Genomic DNA, 22,788 nt, shown 5'->3' on the forward strand with positions numbered 1-22,788 from the left:
CAGGAAATGTGAAGTGACATTAGAGGGAGGGTGTTGTGTTGTGTTTAAATACCTTGTGTCTCAGTGACATAAAACAGGCCTCTGATGATGATGCCAGCGGTGAGTTTTATCACAGAGGTATCATCCATGCCAAGCAGAGCTGGGTGCACAATCAACTGGACCCAACCCCCCAGCATACCATAGAGCAGAGCAGGCAGTCCTTTCACACCAGGGGCACTGCCCATTTATGTGGCATCTCTGCTCTCTTACCCTCATCCTTTACCTCTAGATATGCAGTGCTTAAAAGGAGGAGGGGAGGGGGAACATGGGAGGAACTCAACTGTGAAACTTCTCACAGTGCTCAAGTCTAAACACTTCAGCCAGAGACTCCAGCCATTTTTTGCTAGCTAAATAGTTTTTGTTTTGCTTCGGCCTTTGAAATGCCACGGCCCTGAGCGCAAAACAGTTTATAACAAGGAATGGGATAGGGGAGATAGAGGCGGAGGTGGTTTGAACTGGATGCTCTGAATTCTTGAGAGGCACAAAGCTGCTTTGATAGAGACAAACTGCACGGAACGATGTCTGTGGATGGCCTGCCGTTTGTCTGCATCAACCCCCAACTCACTTACACACAGACACATACCCCACCCTATACCTACTGCCTCGAGGGGAACGAGGTTGGTCAGGCCGGTCTTATAGGGACAAACACACACACACATCATCCACTCAGCGGGGAAAGGGACACGCAGGTCAGCAGAGGTGCTCCTTATTGCATGGCCCGGTCAAGTGGCAGGTCTAATCTGATTAAGGATCCACTCAGCCTCTGTTCTAGGGGCTTAATTACCTGACGGGGCTGGGTCCCGGCCAAACACACACACACACACACACACACACACACATACACACACACACATACACACACACACACACACACACACACACACACACACACACACACACACACACACACACACACAGGCACGCACACACACACACAGGCACGCACATAAAAACACACGCACGTTTGTTTTACTGTCTTTGTGGGGACCAAACAATTTATTCCTATTGAAAAACCTATTTTCCCTAAACCTTAACCTTAACCATAACATTACCCCTAACTCTTAACCCTAACCCTAAACATATCCCCTAAGTTTAAAATAGCCTTTTCCCTTGTTAGGACCGGTGAAATGTCCCCACTTGTCCAAATGTTCTTTGTTTAACTATCCTCGTGAGGGCTTCTGGTCCACACAAGGATAATAAAACCAAAAACACACACACATGCAACCATACACACACACACACACACACACTTGCAGAGCCCCACAATCTGCTTATTCACTGGACGCACACACAAAATGCTCATTGGGTACCTCACCCAGGTAGGCCCAATGTATGATACAAGCCAGCCAGGGACACACCCACAACTCTCAGGTTTAGTGATCAAAACATCTACGTCCAAAGATGAGTGTTTAACAAGTACAATCCAGTGAACATGTTACTTCTATCAGCCTGCATAAAAATCACACACTAACCACTCGATCCATGCGTCCAGAATTCAGTCCTGAAATTGAGATAATCTGCTAGAATTGTTCTCTATCAACCTCATTTAGTACATCCTTTAGTTGCCCCATCACCGTGGAGTCACTTGACATGGGCAGCCGTGTCATCTGCATACTGAGAGGTTCCTGACACAAGCAACCCTGCTTCTGGGCCTTTAATCTTTCCACAGGCCTGGTTCACCATGCACTTACTAAGCATTTGCAGGCCTGTGCTACTTGTGGGATTGTTGGAATGTTCTTAACCAGTGTGAACTTCGGACAGATCCAATCCGCTCATCACACTTTGGCGAGGACGTGTCACAGTAAACCTTGGGCTAGGGTTGAGACGATACAACAGAGGCAGAGATAGTGAATCTAGCACTGATGTTGCTTTCCCTCACCCCGACCATCCAGGATGAGGAAGAGAATGATACGATGCTGCTGGACTGGGACATGGTTGATGATAAATTGTCCCTTATGTCACAGTAATGAAATTATGATATATCTATTGATGTGTTTAGGAGGGGGGAGTTGTATGCTACCTCTGTAAAAGTGAGTGAGTAGATTAATAGCTGAACAAGTACTACCGAGCAAGATCTGAGAGAAGGAGAGAGAGAGAGAGAAAGAGAAATGGGGGGGGAGACGGCGAGGGAAAGAAAGAAAGAGAGAAAGAAGGTGCATGAGGGAGAGAGAGAGAGAGAAAGGGAGAGAGAGAAAGACTGAGAGAAACATACTGATGAAGAAAGGGAGTAAGAGTGATAAACACCTCTGCACTTCAGCCTGGTGGACCCACTGATCAGGCTGTACACACTCACAGGCCATCACACAGTACAGCTCTTTATTCACACTAACAGACTCAGGCCTTAACACACTGCAATGTTTCAGAGAAAGTCTACAGAAAGAAAGAGAGAGAATAATAGAGAGAGAGGGGAGAGGAAGGGACAAGGGAGTGAGAGAGAGATGGGGGAGAGGAAGAGACAGGGTAAAGAGAGAGAGATAGGGAAGAAGAAGAGAGGAGGGAAACAGAGAGAGAGAGAGAGAGAGAGAGATGGGAAAAGAAAGAGAGAGAAAGAGACAGACAGACAGAGAAAACATACTGTATAACCAGACAGTTAAGGAAGAGAGACCCCAGTCCCCCACTGCAAACAGGAAGGGCCTTTGTTGTGATTAGGCCAAATAGCTTAAGTGTTGTTTGTCTGATTCTGTTGCTCTATTAGTGTGTGTTCCTCATATTCTCCTCTACACACACACACACACACACACACGCATACCGGCACAAACACACACACTTATTGGACAAACACACACAGCTACACCTCGTTCATTGACAGTCTGGTTCACTCGGCTTCACAGTCAGAGTGAATGGTACGCTCTAAAAAGAGTAATGGAAAAATCTATACTGGAGTCCGGATATTTCTGGACCAAGCGGTCGCCTGGCACTCTTCATTGGCTACCGACGGTCACCACACACTGTGACCACATGTCAATGACCGCGACACTGAGTGCCCTGGGGCAGAATGAACCAGATTATTGTAGGCCTACAGCAAGACCATTAGGCTATGGTTGCAGTAATACTATTTCACTATGATTTATGACACATTTGTATCTTACAGTTTGCATTTTGGATAACAATTTACTGTAGGTGTCTTATGCATGTATTCATGTAAAACCTTTATAAAAGCCATATAACACATTGTAATATTTGCTGTAAACTGTCATAAGTAGTTTTAAATAGTTATGAGTCAAGGCATGAGATGTAATAAATCAGTTTATAACGGGTGTTAATAAAAATGACTGTTCATCCAGTCACATGGTCTAACGTCAACTGTTAATAACAACTGCTATTGTACAGTCTGCATGACAACATACGTCATATGTTTTTACATGCTACATAAGAGTCTACATACCAGGGTGTTATGTCATTCACCAACCTCTTTGTCACATTATTACATTGAATGGAATGATGGGCACCATAACCATGTCATATGGCCTTATAGAGTATGTACAGACACCTTAAGTAATGTGCTATTCATTTGAGGTGTTGTGAAACAGTGAATGTGTTAGATCAATTCCTCAGTACACACAGTATGTCACCAGAACGCCTAGTAAATGTATCGTTAATCCCTGTCATTTCGGTAGATCAGTAGAAATGGTCGGATAAATTGTAAGCTTCCGCAAACTTGAAACTCACACGTCTATGGTTTTTACTATAACACCCTTTTTTTTATTTTATTGTGTGCACAAGGTCCTGTGAAAAAACCGTGCCCCTCGCCTAGGGAAATCAAATGCCCGTCCAACTGATTCGTTCTGGTGCCGGCCCTAAATCCCACTCTTCCTCTTCCAATTTCAGCAATATGATTAGCTGAAACAAGAGCTCTCAATAACTTTACATCGGATCTGCAAATTGTCTACTTGTGTCAGCGAATCATATAGCTGAAATTTCATGAACAGTTTGGAGATCCATTGAAACGTTACAGAGCTTTTGTGCCAGCGAATCATATCGCTGAAATCGGATGAAGGGTGAGATTATCATTAAATGGGGGAAGAGTTATTGGCTCATGTTGCAAACCTAGCTAGCTAGCTACTCAGCAAATAACATGGATAGCTAACAATAGCTTGAGTTAAATAAGTGTATTAACAGGAAACGGTCATTGCGTTTAAAGTGTAGGAGGATGCTAATGTGCTACAGAGGAGTATGTTTTTTAATTCCACCTGTAGCTAGTGACGTAAGCTAGCCAGCTAGCCATCGGTAGGTTGATGTTGCAATTCGTAAGTACATCTGTGCTCCCATTTGCCCATGTTTCTCACTAGTGTGTGATGCGGCCCACAATTTGGTGCGTTCCTCCATGTGGGCATTCCTGCATCTGCAAAGCTGTCATCAAGGAAAAGGGTGGCTACTTTGAAGAATGTCAAATATAAAATAGATTTTGATTTGTTGAACACTTTTTTTGGTTACTACATGATTCCATATATGTGTTATTTCATAGTTTTGATGTCTTCAATATTATTCTACAGTGTAGAAAATAGTAAAAAATAAATAATAAAAAACTGGACTGGTACTGTATATATACTGCTCAAAAATAAAGGGAACACTTAAACAACACATCCTAGATCTGAATGAAAGAAATAATCTTATTAAATACTTTTTTCTTTACATAGTTGAATGTGCTGACAACAAAATCACACAAAAATAATCAATGGAAATCCAATTTATCAACCCATGGAGGTCTGGATTTGGAGTCACACTCAAAATTAAAGTGGAAAACCACACTACAGGCTGATCCAACTTTGATGTAATGTCCTTAAAACAAGTAAAAATGAGGCTCAGTAGTGTGTGTGGCCTCCACGTGCCTGTATGACCTCCCTACAACGCCTGGGCATGCTCCTGATGAGGTGGCAGATGGTCTCCTGAGGGATCTCCTCCCAGACCTGGACTAAAGCATCTGCCAACTCCTGGACAGTCTGTGGTGCAACGTGGCGTTGGTGGATGGAGCGAGACATGATGTCCCAGATGTGCTCAATTGGATTCAGGTCTGGGGAACGGGCGGGCCAGTCCATAGCATCAATGCCTTCCTCTTGCAGGAACTGCTGACACACTCCAGCCACATGAGGTCTAGCATTGTCTTGCATTAGGAGGAACCCAGGGCCAACCGCACCAGCATATGGTCTCACAAGGGGTCTGAGGATCTCATCTCGGTACCTAATGGCAGTCAGGCTACCTCTGGCGAGCACATGGAGGGCTGTGCGGCCCCCCAAAGAAATGCCACCCCACACCATGACTGACCCACCGCCAAACCGGTCATGCTGGAGGATGTTGCAGGCAGCAGAACATTCTCCACGGCGTCTCCAGACTCTGTCATGTCTGTCACATGTGCTCAGTGTGAACCTGCTTTCATCTGTGAAGAGCACAGGGCGCCAGTGGCGAATTTGCCAATCTTGGTGTTCTCTGGCAAATGCCAAACGTCCTGCACGGTGTTGGGCTGTAAGCACAACCCCCACCTGTGGACGTCGGGCCCTCATACCACCCTCATGGAGTCTGTTTCTGACCGTTTGAGCAGACACATGCACATTTGTGGCCTGCTGGAGGTCATTTTGCAGGGCTCTGGCAGTGCTTCTCCTGCTCCTCCTTGCACAAAGGCGGAGGTAGCAGTCCTGCTGCTGGGTTGTTGCCCTCCTACGGCCTCCTCCACGTCTCCTGATGTACTGGCCTGTCTCCTGGTAGCGCCTCCATGCTCTGGACACTACGCTGACAGACACAGCAAACCTTCTTACCACAGCTCGCATTGATGTGCCATCCTGGATGAGCTGCACTACCTGAGCCACTTGTGTGGGTTGTAGACTCCGTCTCATGCTACCACTAGAGTGAAAGCACCGCCAGCATTCAAAAGTGACCAAAACATCAGCCAGGAAGCATAGGAACTGAGAAGTGGTCTGTGGTCCCCACCTGCAGAACCACTCCTTTATTGGGGGTGTCTTGCTAATTGCCTATAATTTCCACCTGTTGTCTATTCAATTTGCACAACAGCATGTGAAATTTATTGTCAATCAGTGTTGCTTCCTAGGTGGACAGTTTGATTTCACAGAGGTGTGATTGACTTGGAGTTACATTGTGTTGTTTAAGTGTTCCCTTTATTTTTTTGAGCAGTGTATAATATACTCTATATACACATATCAAATATTACTGCCCACTAAAGCTTCCCATCTCTTCCTTCTTTCATGGTGAATACTATCTGTATGATGTTGTATAGCTACAGTTACACAAGCTAGTAGGAGTCACCATAGACCTGAATGACCAGAGAGCTGACTGAGCCTATTACCAGAGCTCTGAAGATTTATGAGCAGTCAAAATCTTTATTCATACAGAGGAAATTACTCACAACTATATATAGTGCTGTGTAACGTTTGTCACTATACCTGTGCAATACCCTAACCCATGACACTGTGTTTTATTGTAACCAGGGGCCCTCCTTTACGTTTTTTCCTCCATGGTAATGCAGAGATTATAGTTGTTCCACAGTGACCTCCCACTAGTATCCTTTACTTTTTTCCTCCATGGTAATGCAGAGATTATAGTTGTTCCACAGTGACCTCCCACTAGTATCCTTTACTTTTTTCCTCCATGGTAATGCAGAGATTATAGTTGTTCCACAGTGACCTCCCACTAGTATCCTTTACTTTTTTCCTCCATGGTAATGCAGAGATTATAGTTGTTCCACAGTGACCTCCCACTAGTATCCTTTACTTTTTTCCTCCATGGTAATGCAGAGATTATAGTTGTTCCACAGTGACCTCCCACTAGTATCCTTTACTTTTTTCCTCCATGGTAATGCAGAGATTATAGTTGTTCCACAGTGACCTCCCACTAGTATCCTTTACTTTTTTCCTCCATGGTAATGCAGAGATTATAGTTGTTCCACAGTGACCTCCCACTAGTATCCTTTACTTTTTTCCTCCATGGTAATGCAGAGATTATAGTTGTTCCACAGTGACCTCCCACTAGTATCCTTTACGTTTTTCCTCCATGGTAATGCAGAGATTATAGTTGTTCCACAGTGACCTCCCACTAGTACAGGCTGGGCTGGGAGTCGACCACAAAGCCAGACAGAGAGAGAATGTGGGAGTCTCTCCCACTGAAGACTCTCCCACTCAGTGGGATGACGGCGCCCTCAGCAACACATCCAACCTGTGGTTTGGGTGTCTGACTCATTCACTATAGCAGTGATGTTACATCAGTCTTCCCAATTAAAACAAGTGCCCTCTTACACAAGGCTGATTAGGAAGGCCAATCTGCTGGTTTCTTGGATGGCTTGAGTTTGTGCATGCGTGTATGCATGTGTGCACGTGTGTCCTTTCAAAATCCTGTTTAGTTTTTATCTTGGACAGCTGAATATGGCAAATGTCTTGTCAATGCTGATTGGTGGTAATTGCCAACCTCCTGATAGTCAAACACTATTATGGTGCAATTCCACTGGATGAACCAAACCGTGGCGGGTCGTGCCGGAACCAGAACAAACTAGCCTTGTTGGTTCTTGTTTGTTTTCAATCTGCCGTTGAACTGGAAACAGGACTAGGTTTAATTTTCGGGAAAAACTGTTAGTGAAAATGTTAAGACCGATGACGCAATTCGACAGCGACATTGATGCGATCCTCAGTGACTGGCATTTTTAAGTATGGAGGAGTTAGCCGGGCTATTTTGTGCCATCCTTTTCATTTGTATTAATGGGCAGCAATTTAGACTGAACGAGAGGAGACAGCTGAAAAGAGATGGAGAAATACACAATGTAAGTGATCATCATGCAAGGATCGCTTCAGCCGGTTGAAAGACCAGCTTACGAAACAAATGCTCTGTGAGCGGTACAGTATGCGCTTGTATCTGTTTAGCTAGCTGTTGTGTATCTGTCTTTGTGAATTCTTCCATACTTTTCTGGATTGAGGCCAGCCATTACAGTTTCTTGCAATAAGATGCAGTCCTGCAATACAGTATTACTCTTGCAGTATGCTGTGTGTGTGATAGGACCCTAGGAAGTATGCACAATGTATCTATCTAGCTAGCTAAATAATGTGTATCTGTCTTTGTGATAGATATACATTGTACATACCTAAGCCTACATATTGCAAGAGTAATAATGCAGGACTGCACCTTGTTGCAAGTGTAATAGCTAGCTGTCCTCCTTCAATACTGCAAGAGTAATTTAGCATTCTTATGAGAAACACTTCCTGACCTAATCAGATAAGTAATCAACCCAATCAACTATTATTATCTCAACCTATGCTATGGTGAGTTGATGTCCCATTGACAAACAAACACAAATGTTTAATGATAGATTTTGTCTTTTTTCTTTCTTTATGATTTCCTCACAGACGCCCAACTCCACCAACACCGTTTGGACAACAAAGCGCCTGGACTAATACCGAACTATTAGCATGACATACCAAGCCTGGTCACTTAGCTCAGTGGGTCTCTCCCTTTTTTTGGTTACGATACCCTCTATCACATGATTTTACCCATGGGGATTAATAAAGTACTGATATACTCCCTTATGTTCAATTTACGATTAGACATATATTCTTATAAGTTTCGTTTTTTTACTCCCTGTGAATACCCTACTACACAATTGTATCTTCTATGTTCGACCAATGTTTGTTTTTTAATAAAAGTGTGTGAGTCATATGTCTAATCTTTATTTCCTACATTTAAAATCAACACAAGTAAGCATGTTTAAGAAGTATATTGCTCCAAAATGTACATTATTTTAATTGTTTAACAGTAGGCTAAATTCAATCAAAAGTAATTGAAAGTCACATTCACAATGTTTTTGGTATAGCGCAAATTTAAGAAAACATTTTTTTATATATTTTACATAAGAACTTCAGCCAGTTTAGTCTACTGACATGTCTGATGACCTTTCATGGCTTGGACAAGCTGTCGAAATACAGCTATGTAGTTGTTATTAAACAAGGCGGACTGGTTCATCTCAGTCGCCCTGGCTGTCTTGTCTGCTGCACTGGCTGCTGCCTCATCTTCACACAACTGATTAAAGAGCTGGTCCTGCTGCTGACACTGGGCCTCAAGTGTCTCCAGGTATGAGTCCTCAGTCTCACTCACGAAATTCAGGTATTCACTGGTTTTGCTTGCAGTGCGTTTTCTCTTCCCCTGGGAAAATATTTAGGCAGAAGTAATGACATGTACAGGTCAGGAATGATAAGGCACACACTCCAAAGCAAACGTGAGGGCAGCAAGTGTGAGTGCAGTTTTGTTCTCCAACCGTAACTGTCTCATCAAATGTATTAAATATTATCAAGCAAAGGCCAGTGTGGGGCCAACCAGATCTACTGTACCAACCAGATACACCAATGATGCAAATAAAGGTAAGGTATTGGGCCATAATTTGATTAATTGAATCAGCATTACAGTTTTATATATAAATTCCTCGATCCACACTCCTTGAATAATGTTTAGGAGCATAATCCTGCCATGACAAAAGCCCTCTGTGGATGAGATTGCCTACCCCTGTTGAAGACTGCTAAGTTGTGTGATTAGGGCTAAACAATTGACAGTGAACTGTTTACCAACCAAGAATGGACCCTTGGTGCCTGGGGTTGCAGTAATCAGGGGTTGCAGGAGCATTGATTGTGTCAATGGACGCTGGGTATCTGGGGGTGCAGAGCTCTGAGCTTGTAGGTTCACTATTCGAGCACGTAGCTTCCTCTGAGTCCGTAGGTTCAGGAATGTCCTCTATGTATGTTTGTATAATGTAAAGTCAGATATTCCGGCTAACGTCAAACATGTACTAAGTCCACAGCGTTGGCCTTCCATGGATATTTATATGACAAGTTGTCATCCCTAGTTCACGTCTCGCACAGCGCTCACTCTCACAAGTTACAGCTAGCTACGCTGAAGACATTGGTAGCTAGCTAGATAGTAATTTGGCTAAAAACAATGTATTACCGTGCTGATCATCGCTGCTCGGCGTCATCATGGCTTCAAATATCACTGTCTGATCCACTTTTGCTGTTGTGGTCTTTTTATATTTTTATATTCTTGTTTGAGTTTCTTAATTGTTTTCACTGCACTGTTTTACTGACCGATGGAATCCCATCTCAGCTAATGTATCCAATATGTTTTTGAAGATCTTTTCATTCCTGGTGGAATAATCCAGTTGCCTCTGGATGCTCCAACTGACCAACTTGCTGCTTCCATTATTCGTTTTTGGCTTGAGAGTTATTCACTAGTGTAGCTGCACCAAGTTCTATCTTTGGCTGTACCGTTCGTGGTCAGATTAACCTTCTCTTATAAAAATGGCGCCAGTGACTTGTGCATGAGTGTAAACATACGCGGGCGACACTGCAACATAATTGCGCGAGACCAATGATCGAGTTCAGCCATTTGTAACCCCACCCACCAGCCTACTTGGTTCGAGGTCAGTACCAGATATCAAACGAGGCTGAATATCCTCCTTGGTTCCAGGAATCAAACGGGCCATGGGCAAATGGAAATGAAATAGGAACTGTGATATTCACGGCCCAGCACGGCACGGCCCTGCAGAGGAAAAGCATCACTAGTTTGCTAACAGTGTGAGGGCAGGCGAAATCACAGTAGGACAGAGTGTGAAGGGAACGAGAGTGAATGGCCCTCAATGGATAGTAAGGGCATTTGAAGACACTGCCCACCACTGTTCAATTACAATAATATCTAGCATACTTGCACCCACAGGCATCAATGTCCAACACATATACAGTAGGGGGGAAAAGTATTTGATCCCATGCTGATTTTGTACGTTTGCCCACTTACAAAGAAAGGATCAGTCTATAATTTTAATGGTAGGTTTATTTGAACAGTGAGAGACAGAATAACAACAAAAAAATCAAGAAAAACGCATGTCAAAAATGTTATAAAATTATTTGCATTTTAATGAGGGAAATAAGTATTTGACCCCTCTGCAAAACATGACTTAGTACTTGGTGGTAAAACCCTTGTTGGCAATCACAGAGGTCAGACGATTCTTGTAGTTGGCCACCAGGTTTGCACACATCTCAGGAGGGATTTTGTCCCACTCCTCTTTGCAGATCTTCTCCAAGTCATTAAGGTTTCGAGGCTGACGTTTGGCAACTCGAACCTTCAGCTCCCTCCACAGATTTTCTATGGGATTAAGGTCTGGAGACTGGCTAGGCCACTCCAGGACCTTAATGTGCTTCTTCTTGAGCCACTCCTTTGTTGCCTTGGCCGTGTGTTTTGGGTCATTGTCATGCTGGATTACCCATCCATAACCCATTTTCAATGCCCTGGCTGAGGGAAGGAGGTTCTCACCCAAGATTTGACGGCACATGGCCCCGTCCATCGTCCCTTTGATGCGGTGAAGTTGTCCTGTCCCCTTAGCAGAAAAACACCCCCAAAGCATAATGTTTCCACCTCCATGTTTGACGGTGGAGATGGTGTTCTTGGGGTCATAGGCAGTATTCCTCCTCCTCCAAACACGGCGAGTTGAGTTGATGTCAAATAGCTCCTTTTGGTCTCATCTGACCACAACACTTTCACCAGTTGTCCTCTGAGTCATTCAGATGTTCATTGGCAAACTTCAGACGGGCATGTATATGTATTCTTGAGCAGGGGGACCTTGCAGGTGCTGCAGGATTTCAGTCCTTCACGGCGTAGTGTTACCAATTGTTTTCTTGGTGACTATGGTCCCAGCTGCCTTGAGATCATTGACAAGATCCTCCCGTGTAGTTCTGGGCTGATTCCTCACCATTCTCATGATCATTGCAACTCCACGAGGTGAGATCTTGCATGGAGCCCCAGGCCGAGGGATATTGACAGTTCTTTTGTGTTTCTTCCATTTGTAAATTATCGCACCAAATGTTGTCACCTTCTCACCAAGCTGCTTGAAGATGGTCTTGTAGCCCATTCCAGCCTTGTGTAGGTCTACAATCTTGTCCCTGACATCCTTGGAGAGCTCTTTGGTCTTGGCCATGGTGGAGAGCTTGGAATCTGATTGATTGATTGCTTCTGTGGACAGGTGTCTTTTTTACAGGTAACACGCTGCAGTTAGGAGCACTCCCTTTAAGAGTGTGCTCCTAATCTCAGCTCGTTACCTGTATAAAAGACACCTGGGAGCCAGAAATCTTTCTGATTGAGAGGGGGTCAAATACTTATTTCCCTCATTAAAATGCAAATCAATTTATAACATTTTTGACATGCGTTTTTCTGGATTTTTTTGTTGTTATTCTGTCTCTCACTGTTCAAATAAACCTACCATTAAAATTATAGACTGATCCTTTCTTTGTCAGTGGGCAAACGTACAAAATCAGCAGGGGATCAAATACTTCATTCCCCCACTGTAGCAGTTATTTTCACCACTTCTTAGACAGTGTTTACGCTTATGTTTATGTCATTAGGAACTGTGTAAGTGTATATGATGTGCCTTTGAATTGCCAAAAGAGGAAGGTGAATGTCTTGGACACTCAATATGTCTTGGACACTCAAGTCCAAGGCAAGGTTAGGCTGCATGTAAATATCATCAGGAATGGCTTTACCTGGTCTGGCTGATGTAACAATGCTACAACCTAGTGTCGGAAGCCAAAATACCCATAGAAGAAACAAGACACACCTAGCTGTGTTGAACCTTTGGCCCAGAAGCGCTGAGCTCTTGCCTCATAGTGTGTCATGTTGAGAGTTGAGCAACAGGCACTTTTATCTGTTCTTTCACCCTGGACCTGGGACCCAGACTGGACATCCACTCAGGCTCTGTCCCCAGCCCAACCTAGGGCTCTCAGAGCTGGGGAGAGGTCAGAGAGAGAGAGGCCCCCCTCTGGGAACACCAGCTGGGCTTATCTCTACTGCTGCCCCTCTAATGTCCTCTGTCTGTGTGTGTGTGTGTGTGTGTGTGTGTGTGTGTGTGTGTGTGTGTGTGTGTGTGTGTGTGTGTGTGTGTGTGTGTGTGTGTGTGTGTGTGTGTGTGTGTCAGAGATTCTGAGTACTATTGTGAGTTTCTGTGTATGTACTATACACAGAGGGCTTGTACATGTTTCTGTGTGCTTGTGAGCATACAGTTGAAGTCGGAAGTTTACATACACCTTAGCCAAATACATCTAAACTCAGTTTTTCACAATTCCTGACATTTAATCCTCGTAAGAATTCCCTGTCTTAGGTCAGTTAGGATCACCACTTTATTTTAAGAATGTGAAATGTCAGAATAATAGTAGAGAGAATGATTTATTTCATCTTTTATTTCTTTCATCACATTCCCAGTGGGTCAGAAGTTTACATACACTCAATTAGTATTTGGTAGCATTGCCTTTAAATTGTTTAACTTGGGTCAAACATTTCTAGCCTTCCACAAGCTTCCCACAATAAGTTGGGTGAATTTTGGCCCATTCCTCCTGACAGAGCTGGTGTAACTGAGTCAGGTTTGTAGGCCTCCTTGCTCGCACACGCTTTTTCAGTTCTGCCCACACATTTTCTATAGGATTGAGGTCAGGGCTTTGTGATGACCACTCCAATACCTTGACTTTGTTGTCCTTAAGCGATTTTGAAACCACCACTTTGGAAGTATGCGTGGGGTCATTGTCCATTTGGAAGACCCATTTGCAACCAAGCTTTAACTTCCTGACTGATGTCTTGATGTGTTGCTTCAATATATCCACATAATTCTCATGCCTCATGATGCCATTTATTTTGTGAAGTGCGCCAGTCCCTCCTGCAGCAAAGCACCCCCACAACATGATGCTGCCACCCCTGTGCTTCATGGTTTGGATGGTGTTCCTCGGCTTGCAAGCCTCCCCCTTTTTCCTCCAAACATAATGATGGACCTTATGGCCAAACAGTTCTATTTTTGTTTCATCAGACCAGAGGACATTTCTCCAAAAAGTAAAATATTTGTCCCATGTGCAGTTGCAAACCGTAGTCTGGCTTTTTTATGGCGGTTTTGGAGCAGTGGCTTCTTCCTTGCTGAGCGGCCTTTCAGGTTATGTCGGTATAGGACTCGTTTTACTGTGGATATTGTCACGTCCTGAGCAGTAAAAGGGGTTGTTTGTTATTGTATTGTGGTCAGGGCGTGGCAGGGGGTGTTTGTTTACTGTGTTTCGCGGTTTTGGTTTTGTTCTATGTTATGTATTTCTATGTTTGATATTCTAGTATTCTATTTCTATGTGGTAATTGTTTGGGATTGGTCTCTAATTGGAGGCAGCTGAATCACGTTGCTTCTGATTAGAGACCATATTAAAGTAGGGGTTTTTGTCTTGTGGGTGGTTGTTTCCTTTGTATAGTGTGAGCACCTTACAGGACTGTCGTTCGTTTTCTTGTTTTGTTTAGTGTTCACGAAAAAAAAAAGTATAAGTATGGACACTTACCACGCTGCGTATTGGTCCGATGATTTCTCCTCATCAGAAGACAAAGATTATGACAGAACCACACACCAAGAAAGGACCAAGCAGTGGAAGAGGGAGCAACAGAGGAGCGACTTAGAGTCGTGGACTTGGGAGGAGATCCTGGATGGGGCAGGACCATGGCACCAGGTTGGGGAGTACCAGCGCCCAAAGGAGGAGCTGGAGGCAGCAAAGGTGTCGGAGGTACGAGGCACTATATCGTCCATTTCAGGAGGTGAGGAGGCACCCCCAAAAAAGAATTGGGGGGGGGGGCACACGGGGAGTTGGAGTAAGTCAGGCAATAGGCCTGAACCAACTCCTCGTGCTTATTACGGGGAGCGACGGATCGAGAAAGCACCGAGCTATGCGGAAATGCGCACTATATTGCCCAGACGTATTCAAAGGCCGGTGCAATTGGTGAAAGCTCCTCAGTATGGCCAAGCTATGTTGAGCACTCAGCCAGGAAGGGTTGTGCAGACCGTATGTTCCAGACCTCCAGTGCATCTCCAGGGTCCAGTTTACCCTGTTCCTGCTCCTCGCACTAGCCCTGTGGTGCGTGTCACTAGTCTGGCGCCTCCTGAGCCAGTTCCACGGACCAGGCCTCCAGTGCGTCAGACCAGTCCAGTACGTCCTGTTCCTACTCCTCGCACTAGCCCTGTGGTGCGTGTCACTAGTCTGGCGCCTCCTAAGCCAGTTCCACGCATCAGGCCTCCAGTGCGCCAGCCCAGTCCAGTACGTCCTGTTCCTGCTCCTCGCACTAGCCCTGTGGTGTGTGTCACTAGTCTGGTACCTCCAGTGCCAGCCCCACGCATCAGGCTTCCAGTGCGCCAGGCCAGTCCAGTACGTCCTGTTCCTGCTCCCCGCACTCATCCTCCAGTGCGCCTCCATAACCCGGTACAGCCAGTGCCTGCTGTGAGCACTAGGTCCTCAGCGTTGCCCGCCAATCCGGCGCAGCCAGAGTCGCCCTGCAGCCTAGAGCCTACAGAGACAGTCAGCAACCCAGAATCTATTGCGGGGGTGGGCAGGTTAGTTTGGGGACTAGGGCCGGAACCAGAGCCACCTCCGTAGGGGGGAGTATTGGGGAAGGGGGGGTGTTTGCACAAGTGGCCACCCTCCCTTCCCTCCCTTTAGTTTGGGGTTATTTTTGTGGGGGTTTGTGTTTCGGTGCATCCGGGGTCTGCACCTTTGGGGAGGGGGGGGGGGTACTGTCACGTCCTGACCAGTAAAAGGGGTTGTTTGTTATTGTAGTGTGGTCAGGGCGTGGCAGGGGGTGTTTGTTTAGTGTGTTTCGGGGTTTTGGTTTAGTTATATGTTATGTATTTCTATGTTATGTATTCCAAGCTGTTTAAAGGCACAGTCAACTTAGTGTATGTAAACTTCTGACCCACTGGAATTGTGATACAGTGAGTGAAGTGAAATAATCTGTGTGTAAACAATTGTTGGAAAAATGACTTGTGTCACACACAAAGTAGATGTCCTAACCGACTTGCCAAAACTATAGTTTGTCAACAAGAAATTTGTGGAGTGGTTGAAAAACAAGTTTTAATGACTTCAACCTAAGTGTATGTAAACTTCCGACTTCAACTGTATGTGATTAACATGAATGTAAGCTTTCATGCATGATATACAGTACATTAATTTGATAAGTGTGTGTGTAAATATATGAATGTATAGTATTAAACGGTATATTTGTTTTTACTACAATAAAATATGCAAATCAAAAAAGATGTATGTATTGGAAAGGCAATGTTTTGTAGATGTGTTATTACATAACTACGCACAAAGTTGTGTAGTAGCAGCTGCAGTAGCCTCAGACCTCTGAAACATACAAAGTAACTGAGTGTCCTGAATAATGAAATTCAGATGTCCAATGGACCCCAAAGAGGCCCTACTTTTTAAGGGGCTAATCCAAACTTCCACTGAAGTCTTCCTAAGAATTTTCACTTGGTCATGCATTAATATCAATGGGAGACTGAGTGAGAATTCTACTTAAGTGGACGTTAGGATTCGCCCTGAAGAGCAGAGGACGCTGGAAAGAACTAGAAAGCTAGCAGCCTATTACTGTAAGAGACATGGAAAGTCGATTAGCCTAGTAGTCTGTCTGTCTGTCTGTCTGTCTGTCTGTCTGTCTGTCTGTCTGTCTGTCTGTCTGTCTGTCTGTCTGTCTGTCTGTCTGTCTGTCTGTCTGTCTGTCTGTCTGTTATGCACAGCATTGGATTTTCTGTTTTTGCACAAGGTGTTGTCACTGACCTAGTGCCTGACTCCCAACTCCCACAATATACTGTATTGGCAAAACAAAGGCTTTTCCAATATCTAGCCCTCTTGTCTCAGTGTCTGGTTGTGTGTTACTCTCTGTTCTCTGTTGTTCCCCTGGCCATGTTACCCCAGAAACCCAAACATGTCCTTTCCCTCTTCCTTAGGATCTGTGCTCCTTCTTTCCTCTCTGGGCAGACACTGTCCCGGCTCCAGCTCTCCTCTCTGCTACCATACAAACACACACACACATACACACACATGCCGCGCACACATTCTTTGCACACGGACACCCTGTTTAAAAAACAAAACCGGGTGGCAGCCAAAAAAGAGAGAAAGGATAGAACAGAAACTGTATGACTGCAATCCCTCTCTCTCACAACCACCTGCCTCTCTTCCCCCGCCTTCTCTCATTCTCTCCCTCTCTCTGAGACGACATTACTGCAGCAGAGAGACAAACATCATGTGGTTTAGAGAGAAGAACTAACTTTGATTTGGCATATCTTTGTGAGTCTCTCTGTGAGTGTTTGATTGCCAAGGTGACAAGGGGTATGTATGTGTGAGAGAGTTTCCACATGTGTGCACTATGCAGTCTTTGTGTGTGTGTTCCTTTGTCATGCAAGTATCTTTCCAAGACTGAATCAGACTGTTATGAAACATCCCTTGCTTTTGGCAGCTCTCTGTCCCTTGATAGAGAGTAGAATACACACACACACACACACACACACACACACACACACACACACACACACACACACACACACACACACACACACACACACACACACACACACACAGCCCTCCCCTGGGTTCTCCTGCCCCATGCATTGGTCGGGGTATGCAGAGTTGAACAGTGGTGGGGGTCGTTGGGTGTGTGTGTCTGAATGTGTGTGTGTGCATGCTATTGCTCAACACACAGAGAAACAGCGTCTTATATGGTTCCCATCTGTGCAGAGCTGGCCCGCTAACCCTCCATCCAGCAGCCTGGAATGTTTGGTGATCAACCCCACTGGGAAGCCCCATTTATCAATACACACTCCCAGCCCCCTCAGGAGACTAACATATTCCACAGAGCAGGAAAGGCCTCACCCAAGGAAGAGAGGTTCAAATTCCACAGCTGATACAAAAACAGAGCAGAGGAACTGATGTCAACACTATCTGAACATCCCACCATTCACATCTCATGAAGTGGAAAGTCAGACAGGGAGACAGGGAGAGAGAGACAGGGAGAGAGACAGGGTGGGAGAGAGAGAGAGAGAGAGAGAGAGAGAGAGAGAGAGAGAGATATTTTGGTCACACATGCTCCTAAATATTTGACCAAGTGGTCATAAATGTCAATTTCTAAAAACTTTTTTTTGATCCTTCTGAAACTTTAGGACTATGTCAAGCAACAAGTTGTTGACAACAAAAAAAATCAGAAAACATAAATATGGAACTATCCCAGATTTGGCCCCTTGGGGGCTTGGCAGCCACTATAACAAAAAAAATAAAATATATATATATATATAATACATATATATATATATATATATTACTATATATAGTATATATATACATATATATATACTGCTCAAAAAAATAAAGGGAACACTTAAACAACACATCCTAGATCTGAATGAAAGAAATAATCTTATTAAATACTTTTTTCTTTACATAGTTGAATGTGCTGACAACAAAATCACACAAAAATAATCAATGGAAATCCAATTTATCAACCCATGGAGGTCTGGATTTGGAGTCACACTCAAAATTAAAGTGGAAAACCACACTACAGGCTGATCCAACTTTGATGTAATGTCCTTAAAACAAGTCAAAATGAGGCTCTGTAGTGTGTGTGGCCTCCACGTGCCTGTATGACCTCCCTTCAACGCCTGGGCATGCTCCTGATGAGGTGGCGGATGGTCTCCTGAGGGATCTCCTCCCAGACCTGGACTAAAGCATCCGCCAACTCCTGGACAGTCTGTGGTGCAATGTGGCGTTGGTGGATGGAGCGAAACATGATGTCCCAGATGTGTTCAATTGGATTCAGGTCTGGGGAACGGGCGGGCCAGTCCATAGCATCAATGCCTTCCTCTTGCAGGAACTGCTGACACACTCCAGCCACATGAGGTCTAGCATTGTCTTGCATTAGGAGGAACCCAGGGCCAACCGCACCAGCATATGGTCTCACAAGGGGTCTGAGGATCTCATCTCGGTACCTAATGGCAGTCAGGCTACCTCTGGCGAGCACATGGAGGGCTGTGCGGCCCCCCAAAGAAATGCCACCCCACACCATGACTGACCCACCGCCAAACCGGTCATGCTGGAGGATGTTGCAGGCAGCAGAACGTTCTCCACGGCGTCTCCAGACTCTGTCACGTCTGTCACATGTGCTCTGTGTGAACCTGCTTTCATCTGTGAAGAGCACAGGGCGCCAGTGGCGAATTTGCCAATCTTGGTGTTCTCTGGCAAATGCCAAACGTCCTGCACGGTGTTGGGCTGTAAGCACAACCCCCACCTGTGGACGTCGGGCCCTCATACCACCCTCATGGAGTCTGTTTCTGACCGTTTGAGCAGACACATGCACATTTGTGGCCTGCTGGAGGTCATTTTGCAGGGCTCTGGCAGTGCTTCTCCTGCTCCTCCTTGCACAAAGGCGGAGGTAGCAGTCCTGCTGCTGGGTTGTTGCCCTCCTACGGCCTCCTCCACGTCTCCTGATGTACTGGCCTGTCTCCTGGTAGCGCCTCCATGCTCTGGACACTACGCTGACAGACACAGCAAACCTTCTTGCCACAGCTCGCATTGATGTGCCATCCTGGATGAGCTGCACTACCTAAGCCACTTGTGTGGGTTGTAGACTCCGTCTCATGCTACCACAAGAGTGAAAGCACCGCCAGCATTCAAAAGTGACCAAAACATCAGCCAGGAAGCATAGGAACTGAGAAGTGGTCTGTGGTCCCCACCTGCAGAACCACTCCTTTATTGGGGGTGTCTTGCTAATTGCCTATAATTTCCACTTGTTGTCTATTCCATTTGCACAACAGCATGTGAAATTTATTGTCAATCAGTGTTGCTTCCTAAGTGGACAGTTTGATTTCACAGAAGTGTGATTGACTTGGAGTTACATTGTGTTGTTTAAGTGTTCCCTTTATTTTTTTGAGCAGTGTATATATATATATATATATATAATTCAAATACATATTTAGCTCCCAGTCAATGTCAGTATACCAAGACGAGAGTCTCATCTTTCAGATGCAATTGGAACTGAGTAGATAGCCCATAGAGTTCCAAAGACAGAGCTAAAAGTCTGATGGCACCGGTGCCCATATCGCCTATATCGCCGATATCAGTGGCCATCTTAGGTCGCACTGGTATGTCAGATTAGCTCAATCGTCAGTTTCTCAGCCTCTGAGTGTAACAGAAACACAACACTTTGAATGAATAACAGACAAATGTTCATAACAGGTGGCTATGGATAACATTTATTAAAAAAAATATCTGATCAAAACATGAAAAACATACACAAATGTATATGTTGAAATATCACATTTTACAATTGTGACATTTTTATTTGGGGGAATTTAAAGCATTTAGGCCTACGTTCTGTCTGGTTGACAGAAAGTGTATTTTTGCCATCATTTAAAATTTGGGGTACAAAAAAAAATGTTAAAGGACCCACATATCATAGATAGTGTCATACAGTGGTGAATAATTATAAAGTAGGCCTCGCTAATTGGTACACAAAACAAAATAAAAAAAGTTGTGTTTAATTATTCATGTAATAGCCTAAGGTAAGTTGCAAGTAACAGCAAAATATAGGCGTATTCAACATGCTTAAACGGTTATGCAATCCAATGCAAGTGTGGTCAGTTACTTCTGTTTCGTTTTTGGTGCATTGTTTATTATTGTGATAAGACCTAGGCTAAATTCTGTAATTATGGCACTCAACTAGGTGCTTACCTTCAATGGTCATTCGCCTCTGGAATCTTTAGTGTTCTGCGTTGTCCACTTCACAATCCTCGCTTTCCCTTTATTTAAGTTATTTTGGACAGCGCTCGTCTATTTCTCTTTCCATTTAGCTGCAAGGCACAACACACAATAACTATTCAGTAAGCTACATTCCTGTATGATACGACATTTGTGAACACTTCATTTCTACTGGCAAGTTTTCCTGAGACTTGACCTCTGTTTTTAGATGCCTTTTAGAGTGGTTTTGTTGAGACCACTACGCTCTGAAATACTCCAGACTTTACAGACGCCGGAAGGAATGTAATTACATGGAGCCTATTGTATATTGCAAAAAGTGCAGACAATCTTGTATTTTCCGGATATAGTCTTAAAATGATGAAAGTGTCATCCAATAACAGTCGCTATCAGGGCTATCAACTCAGTCTGGCTGTTTTCCGTCTGTCTCTCTGTCTGGGTGTTCACTGGTGCTGATGCGAGTCTTTCCACTTTCCTTTTGTTTCTTTCAAACCTAAACAGGGGCTTTGCAGAAGCTTGCGCCCGACTTTCCTTGTCTAATTCCTTCTCTTGCCTCTACCTAGACAACGCTGTAGACTACATATAGTTTAGCGGATATTCTTTTTCGCCTCTTAGCTATTCTAACCAGGTCCTGGGCCTTGACAACGTTCATCCAAATATATCTAATACGCGCAAAATGTGATTGCAATTAAGCCTATGACGAAAGCAAACGTGGTATCCACAACGTGCATTGCTTTAACCTAAATAAAGGCTATACCAGTGTTTATTTGTCAATGATGTAAGCTAATTTTGAGACCAAAAAAAAAGTACATCTCCAAGTCCTTGTTTCAACGCATCCCTTGTCCAATCACACCCCATTCAACGCGATAGTGCATGCGTTGCAAGACTGCCATGCATCCTCACCAAATTGGCCCGAAGTTTCCTGGAGTCTCTGTGGTCTCGCCGTCCTGTCTCTCGCTCTCTGTTGCCACATACTGTAGATGAACCCAGTTTCGCTCCAGCCCAGCCAGCGACAAAACGCCCGTGCCTATCAACGAGAGCCGTGACGGTGACGACAGCCTGGCGCCAGTTCCCGAACGATTGGTTCTTTTTGAACGACTCTTTCTACTGACTCGAGAGTCATGATTCGTTTTTCTGGGTGACTCGTTAGTTTTAGCCGTTTGTTTGATCTGCTGGCCGCAGTGAATTATACAGCAGGGTTAATACTCGCCCATCCGTTGACTCTAGAGACGTGCTCCAACCAACAACTGGCTGTCTGGTCCGGCGTTATGGGTCTGGCTCGCCCTTAGAAATTAAATATTTATCCGTTATTTGACCGAGACGCGCGCGGACAGAAAGACGCATAAATCTCAGTTAAAGCATCCGAGCGAGCGAAACAGCGCCCCTCTGTCTCAGCATGTGTAGACTATGTATCTGATGCTGTCTGGACAAAAAGAGTAGCCTGTGGCATGCCATACTATTTCTGTCCAGACAGCATCACATAGATGGGCTACATATAGTAAGACAGAGGAGCAATGTTTCGCTCGCTAGTTTCAGCAGAGAGGAAGAGGCGCAGCGAGCAGGCTCACTAGCCAAAATCTGTCCAGAATAAACCCAATGCGTTTCTATGGGCATAATATGCGGACCTAAGCTTGTCGCCTGCATTCCTTTCTTTGGTACAACGACTCCCATTTTTAGGGATGGTAGTAATACAGTCATGCCATGTTGTATTTGTGGTTGGTTGTTGGAGAGAGAGGTGAATTAAACCTGATCTAAATGCTCAAGCTATAGCCTACCAACTATGCCTATTGCCGGACTTGATGACATCTTTATAGTGACTATGCTTAATCAATCAAATTCACACCATCTCTGTCATATTCTTTACCTCAGGATAAATACATTTGGCCTAGTATGCATCCTGAGTATTATTTATCTCTCTTCCTTGCTCAACCCGTGTGTGTGTGTGTGTGTGTGTGTGTGTGTGTGTGTGTGTGTGTGTGTGTGTGCGTGCAGTGAAGACATGCCCACGTTTTATCATAATTATTTCTAATTAGTGTCATTGGAAGGAACCCCCAGTAAGGGGTTCCTTCCAATGTGAACAGAGCAAAGAAATGCTGGGCAGATTGTTAGATACTCAAGTGTGTGCAGTATCGTCAGTGGAGGAGGAGAGAGAGAGTAAAGTGAAACACAGCGCTTGGTTTGATTTTAGATGCTG

At 44.6% G+C, this 22,788-nt stretch overlaps 1 protein-coding gene across 1 annotated transcript in view; it reads right to left on the reverse strand.

The window, feature by feature from the left end:
- Positions 1-21,814, reverse strand: part of LOC106580155 (rho-related BTB domain-containing protein 2) — a 95,430-nt gene extending 73,616 nt beyond the window's left edge. The window contains exons 1-2 of the mRNA XM_014160896.2: positions 21,498-21,814; positions 20,571-20,689 (exon numbers count right to left, since the gene is read on the reverse strand). The gene's annotated coding sequence lies outside the window, so the exon portion shown is untranslated. The remainder of the gene's footprint in view (positions 1-20,570; positions 20,690-21,497) is intronic.
- Positions 21,815-22,788: the final 974 nt, after the last annotated feature.

Source organism: Salmo salar, chromosome ssa20 (genome assembly GCF_905237065.1).
Source record: "Salmo salar chromosome ssa20, Ssal_v3.1, whole genome shotgun sequence".
Taxonomy (NCBI): domain Eukaryota; kingdom Metazoa; phylum Chordata; class Actinopteri; order Salmoniformes; family Salmonidae; genus Salmo; species Salmo salar.